This window comes from Orycteropus afer, unplaced genomic scaffold (assembly GCF_000298275.1).
Source record: "Orycteropus afer afer isolate SDZICR_OR568_19922 unplaced genomic scaffold, OryAfe1.0 scaffold00177, whole genome shotgun sequence".
Lineage (NCBI taxonomy): Eukaryota > Metazoa > Chordata > Mammalia > Tubulidentata > Orycteropodidae > Orycteropus > Orycteropus afer.
Genome location: NW_006921764.1, coordinates 1,949,658 through 1,957,194, shown reverse-complemented (window position 1 = coordinate 1,957,194; position 7,537 = coordinate 1,949,658).

Below are 7,537 nucleotides of genomic sequence, written 5' to 3'. Positions count from 1 at the left end.
AGAGAGTGGGAACCTCCCAGAACATTGTATTGTGCCACGCCCAACAGAAATAACCCAGGTGGGCGACTTTAAAATCAGGATCTCCTCAGTTGCTAATAGCAATTCCTACCTTGGAGTTTACAAAGACTTATGGGTAGAAAAGCCACACTAAGTAATTTACTACACTGCATCTGCATATTGCAGTTTGTTCATGAGTCTTCCTCCAGTTCTGATGCCATGTTCTTCTTCATATGGTCCATCTTCTCCTATTAATTTTTCAGCATACAGATTGAATAAGTATGGTGAAAGGATACAACCTTTCTTGATTTTAAGAAAATCCCTTGTTCTGTTTGAATGACTGCCTCTTGGTCTATGTACAGGTTCTGCATGAGCACCATGAAGTGTTCTGGAATTCCCATTCTTCATAATGTTATACATAATATGGTATGATCCACACAGTCAAATGCCTTTGCATAGTCAATAAAACACAGGGGAACATTTTTCTGATAGTCTGCTTTCAGTCAAGATCCATTTGACATCAGCAATGATACCCCTCATTCCACATCGTCTTCTGAATCTGGTTTGAATTTCTGGCAATTTCCTGTCCATGTATTGCTGCAACCAATTATCTTTAGCAAAATTTTACTTCTGTGTGATATTTATGATATTGTTTGATAATTTCCTCATTTTGTTGGTCCGACTTTCTTTGGAATGGGCACAAATAATTAATCTCTTCCAGTTGGTTGGCCAGGTAGCTGTCTTCCAAATTTCTTGGCATAGACTAGTGAGCACTTCTAGTATTGCATTCATTTATTGAAACATCTCAATTGGTATTACGTCAATTCCTGGAGCCATGTTTTCACCAGTGTTTTCAGTGTAACTTAAACTGCTTCCTTCAGCAGCATCGATTGGTTCTTGACCATATGCTACCTCCTAAAATGGTTGAACATCGATCTATTCTTATGACATAGGGTATTTAATTCAGTGTCATCCAATAAATCTCTATTGAGCACTTTGGGAAAACCTATCAGTCACTCACCAATACTCACTTGCAATACACTAGAATGATCATGTTGTTATGTGACGTCGAGTCTGACCCAACTCATAGCAACCCCTCCTTGGGTTTCCAAGGCAGTATCACTATGGAAGTAGATTGTCCAACCTTCCTTCCCAGGAGTGGCTGGTGGTGGTTGGAACCACCAGCCTTCTGGTTAGCAGTCAAGTGCCTTAGGCACTAAAGTACCAGAGCTCCTAGAATGATCATAGCACTTGTTTATAGCTGGCATCCATTCTGATCAGTTGGTCTCCATGCTGTGTAACTGGCAAGAGTCTGTAAATGGATTGTGGATTCTTTCACACATTCAACCATTGGATTTGTGATTGAATTTTATTTCGCTGGCAAAACAAATCTTATTTTGTAAATGAACCCAAATCCAGTATTAAAACAAACAAACAAGCAAATCTAGGAATGTAGGGGGATCTTATAGCCCTAGTGCAAAATAAGAAAACATTTCTATATATCTAGAGAATAAATTGCAGATATCATAAGCTCCTGTTCATTATGTGTTAAGGATGCTGTCTGTGTAGAAGGCAGCAGGTGTTTTAGATTTTTCAATAGTTCAAGTTAGATCTCTAAAATTTACATAACCGGACCTTATAAGATTAAGTCTGTACCCCTTCTCCACCAAAATTAATCCCACCAAATTACTTATTGTTGGTTAAATACTCATCTGTGAAGCCCTAGTATATGCTGCTATTCTAGGAACTTGGTTTATGTGATAAGTCACAGGCCCTACCCTAGTAGAATTCATAATCCATAAGAAAAGATGGCAATATAACAGAGACGGATGATAATATTAAGACCTAGGGTTTTATTAAAGGGTTGAAATAAGAAAAAAAATCATGGAAACTCACCTTTAATTTTTGGAAAACTGTCATTGTAACTTACGTTGAGCAGAGTCCATGAGTTAGGACAAGAATAATATGTTTGTTTAATTTTTCATTTTATGTTGTCTGGAAGAACTTGTATGTATTCTTTTTTTTAAAAAAAATGCAAATCCCATCATTTAGTCATATTTCTCATTTCTTTTAGGTTCCAGGAAGCCCAGAGATAAAATTGGAGTCTCATCTCTGAATGGATAGAAGTCAGAGAACTCCACCTACAAGACTTGAGTGTTTGCACAAAGATTCCCACAAGCAAAACCAAACCAATTATGTTGAATTGATGTCAACTCATGGTGATCCCATGTGTGTCACAATAGAATTATACTCCACAGAGATTTCTTTCTTTCTTTTTCTTAAATTGTGATTTGAGTGACTTGCTCCAGTTGCTCCAGATGGAGAGTGATCAATAATTGCACCTTAGATGGCTGCTTGCAAGCTTTTAAGACCCCAGTCGCTACTCCCCAAAGTTGGATGTAGAAGATTGTCTTTGTGGACTGTGTTATGCCAATTCACCTTGATGTTCCCTTAGACTATGATCCTGAGCCCCCAGGTCCAGTGACTCATTCCTTCAAGGTGTTTGGTTGTGATTAAGATTTCATAACTTTGCCCCCTGTGTGCTCTACAATATTCATAGATATATTTGCAACATAAGTAAATACATAGTTAGAGATCTCTTCCGTCAAGCTTATATATATTTATGAGTATAGTCACATTCACCTTCCCACTCTTGTTCAGCTTGAGTGTCTACGCATGTAGATTATTGTTATTACTGTTATTGCAGGATTGTGTATGCAATAGTATTCACCTTTGTTGCCTTTAACTCTTGTGCTCCTTCCTGCATCTACCACTGACTTGATTATTTTGTGCTGACCTTCTTTTTATTGTATATTTCCTTTCCCTTCATTCAAGTTAATATGCGTCTACCCTCTAGTAGTGCCTAAGGCACTTGATTGCTAACCAGAAGGCTGGTGGTTTAAACCCACCAGCCACTCCTGGGAAGGAAGGTTGGGCAATCTATTTCTGTAGTGATACTGCCTCGGAAACCCAAGGAGGGGTCGCTATGAGTCAGGTCTGACTCAATGGCACATAACAACAACAACAACACCCTCTAGTTAGTGATCTACCTTTCCTTTTCCTCCCATCCCTGGTAACCTTCAAAGAAAGATTCTTTCTGTGTGTAAACCTTCTCTTGACTTTTCACAATAGTGGTCTCATATATTATTTGTCCTTTCCTGGTTGATTAATTTGACTCAGCATAATATTACTCTAAGTTCAACCATGTTTTGTGGTGATTTGCAGATTCACTGTTATTCTTTAGTGTTGCTTAGTATTTCGTTGTGTGTATGTACCATAGTTTGTTTATCCATTCATCTGTTGATGGGTACTTAGATTGTTTACATCTTTTTGCTATTGTGAATAATGCTGTGATGAACATGGCTGTGCATATATCTGTTTGTGTCATGACTCTGATTTCTCTAGGACACCTAGTAGTGGGATTGTTGGATCATATGGTATTTCTATTTCCAATTTCTGAAGGAAACACCATACCGCTTTCCACAGTGCTCGTGCCATTTTACAGTCCCACCAGCAGTGTATGAGAGTTCCAGTCTCTCTATATCCTCAGCAGCATTGTTGTTTTCTGCTTTTCTGAATTTTGCTGTTAATGCTGGGGTGGGATGATATCTCATTGTTTTGATTTTCATCTTTTTAATGGCTAATAATCACAAGTATTTCTTCATGTGTTTGTTAGCTACCTGAATATCTTTGGTGAAGTGTATGTTCATGTCCTTTGCCCATTTTTAATTGGATTGTTTATCTTTTGTTGTTGAGGTGTTGACATTTTCTATAGATTTTAGAGATTAGTCCTTTGTTTGATAGGTCGTTGTTAACTTTTTTCCCAGTCTGTAGGTTTTTTTATTCTTTTGATAGTCTTTTGATGCACATAAATGTCTAGTTTTTAGGAGGTCTCGGTTGTCTAGTTTGTCTTCTGTTGTTTTTGCATTTTTAGTTACATTTGATAGTGTATTTATGGACTGTATTAGGGCCCCTAAGTTTGCCCTAATTTTTTCTTTGATGCTCTTCATAGCTTAAGTTTTACATTTAGGTATTTGAACTCCACATGAGTTAATTTTTGGATATAGTGTGAGATATGGATCCTGTTTTCATTTTTCTGCAAATGGATATCGAGTTTTGCCAGCACTGTTTGTTAAAGAGGCTATATCTTCCCCCATTTAATGGTTTTCAGCCCTTTGTCAAAAATCAGCTGTCAATATTGTTGTTGATCAATGCTGTTGAGTTGGCTGTGAGTCATAGTGACCCTATATACAGCAGAATGAAACACTACCCAGTCCTGTGCCAGCCTCACAATCCTTGCTAAACCTGAGCTCATTGTGACAGCCATTGTATGAATCCATCTCATTGAGGGCCTTCCTCTCTTTTACTGACCCTACACCTTACCAAGCATGACATCCTTCTCCAGAGAATGGTCCCTTCTGCCAACATGACCAAAGTAGGTGAGATGAAGTCTGGCCATTCTTGTTTCCAAGGAACATTCTGGCTGCATTTTCTCCAGGACAGATTTGTTAGTTCTTTAGGCAATCTGTGGTACTTTCAGTATTCTTCACCAAGGCCACAACTCAAAAACATCAACTCTTCTTCAGTCTTCCTTAGGTAGATGAATTAACTTCTGACTTCTCAATACTGTTCCATTGCTCTATGTATCTGTTGTTGTGGCAATACCAGGCTGTTTTGACTACTGTGGCTAAACAGTAGGTTCTGAGATTGGGCAGGGTGAGACTTTCTATTTTGTTTTTCTTTAGTGGTGCTTTGCTTATCCAACATCTCTTTCCTTTCCATATAAACTTGGTGATTAATTTTTCCATCCCTTTAAAGAATGGTGATGGACTCTGGATCAGGATTGCATTCTATCTGTAGATTGCTTTGGGTAGTATTGTCATTTTTATAATGTTAAGTTTTCCTAGCCATGTTGTTGTTGGGTGCTGTTTAGTTGGCTCTTACTCAACCCTATGTGCAGTAGAATGAAACACTGCCTGGTCCTGTGCCATCCACAATCCTTGCTATGCTTGAGCTCATCACTGCAGTCACTGTTTGAATCCAACTTGTTGAGTGTCTGTGTCTAGCTCTTTTTCACTGGCATTCTGCATGATGTCCTTCTTCAGGGACTAGTCCATTCTGACAACATGACAGAAGTCAGGCCATTCATTCTACCTTCCAAGGAGCATTCTGGCTACACTTCATTCATGATAGATTTATTCATTCTGACAGTCCATGGTATTTTCAGTATTCTTCACTAACACCACAATTCAAAGGCATCAATTCTTCTTTAGTCATCCTTATTCATTGTCCTACCTTCCCATGCATATGAGGCAATTGAAAATATCATGGCTTAGGTTAGGCATGCTTTCATCTTTAAAGTGCTATCTTTGTTCTTTAACACCTTAAGGAGTTTGTTTGCAGCAGATTTGCCCAGTGTAATATGATATCTAATTTCTTGACTGCTGCTTCTGTGGGTGTTGATTGTGAATCCAAATAAAATAAAATCTTTGGCAACTTCAATCTTTCCTCCATTTATCATGATGGTGCTTATTGGGCTAGTTGTGAGGATTTTGTTTTCTTTATAGTTAAGTGTAATCCACACTGAAGACTCTATCTAGTCTTTGATCTTCATCGGTAAGCGCATCAAGTCGTCTTCATTTGCTGCAAGCAAGATTGTGTCATCTGCATATTGCAGGTTGTTAATGAGCTTTCCTCCAACCCTGATGTCATGTTCTTCTTCATATAGTCCTGCTTCTTGAATTGTTTGCTCAGCATAAAGATTAAATAAATATGGTGAAAGGCTACAGTCCTGATACATACTTTTCCTGATACTGATTTCCTGCAGTATCTCCTTGTTCTGTTTCAATGACAAGCAGCCTCTTGGTCTATGTACAGATTCCTCATGAGCACAATTAAAGTGTTCTAGAATTCCCATTCTCTGAAATGTTATTCATAATTTGTTATTATCCACACAGTTGAATGCCTTTACATAGTCAGTATCCTACCCATAAGCATGATTTATTCTTCTATTTATGTAGTTATTTTTTTGGCTTCTTATATTAGTGTTTTGTAGTTTTCTTTCTATAGGTCTTTTGTGTCTCTGATTAGATTTCTTCCTAAGTACCTCATCTTCTGGGTGGCTATTGCAAGTGGTATTGTTTTCCTGATCTCCTTTTCAGAGTTCTCTGTTAGTGTAGAGGAATATGACTGAATTTTTTAATGCTGATTTTGTGCCCTGCCACTTCTCTGTATCCTTATACTAGTTTCCAGTTGTTGAGTCTCTAGGATTTTCTATGTATAGGATCACATCATCTGTAAATATGGGTAGTTTTACTGCTTCTTTGCCAATTTGGATGCATCTTATTTACCTTTTTTGCCTTATTGGTCTGGCTGGGACTTCTAATATGGCATTGACCAGGAGTGGTATAAAGGGTATCCTTGTCTGGTTCTGATTCACAATGGGAATGTTTTCAATCTCTCTCCATTGAGAATAATGTTGGCCATTGGTTTTGTGTATATGCCCTTAATTATGTTGAGGGCTTTCCCTTCTATTCCTATTTTGCTGAGGTGTTGGATTTTTTCAAATGTCTTTTCTGCATCAGTTGATATGATAATGTTGTTGTTTTCTTTTGTTTAATTTATGTGGTAGATTCCATTGATTGTTTTTCTAAGGTTGAACCATCCTTGCATACCTAGTATGGATCCCACTTGGTCATGATGCATTATTATTATTATTTTTATATATATTGTTAGATTCCAGTGGCTAGTATTTTGTTGAGAATTTTGGTGGCAATGTTCATGAGGGATATTGGTAATTTCCTTTTTTTAAAAAATGGATTTTACTAAAATCTCATTTATATACAGTGAAATACATAAAACTAAAATGATATGGGTCAATGTAGTTTTCTTTTCAGTGTTCCCTCCCCTCCCCTCCCACCCCTGGCAACCAACAAAGAAAGTTTCCCTCCATATATAAATCTTCCACAATAACGAACTAATACAATATTTGTCCTTCTGTGATTGACTTATCTCACTCAGCATAATGTCATCCAAGTTTATCAGTGTTTTACAGACTCTACATTATTTGTTAGTGCTGCATAACATTCCATTGTGTGTATATACCATAGTTTGGTCATCCACTCTTCTGTGGATGGGCACGTATGTTGTGTCTATCTTTTTGCTATTATAAATAGTGCTGCAATGAATATGAGTGTGCATATATCTGTTCCTGTCCTGGCTGTCACATCTCTAGGATATATACCTATAAGGATTGCTTTCAGGATTCTTTCTTTGTCTTTGGTTTTGGTGAGTTTAATTACGATATGTCTTGGTGATTTTCTTTTGAGGTCTATCCTGTTTGGGGTTTTTTGGACTTCTTGAATGGATATATTCTCATCTTTCATCATACCAGGAAAATTCTCTCCCAACAACTCTTCAACAATTTTTTCTGTGGTTTTGTCTCTTCTGTTCTGGAATTCTGATTACACATAGGTTATTCCTTTTGATGGTATCCCACATGAACCTTAGGCTTTCTTCATTTTGTTTTGATCTTTTTTTT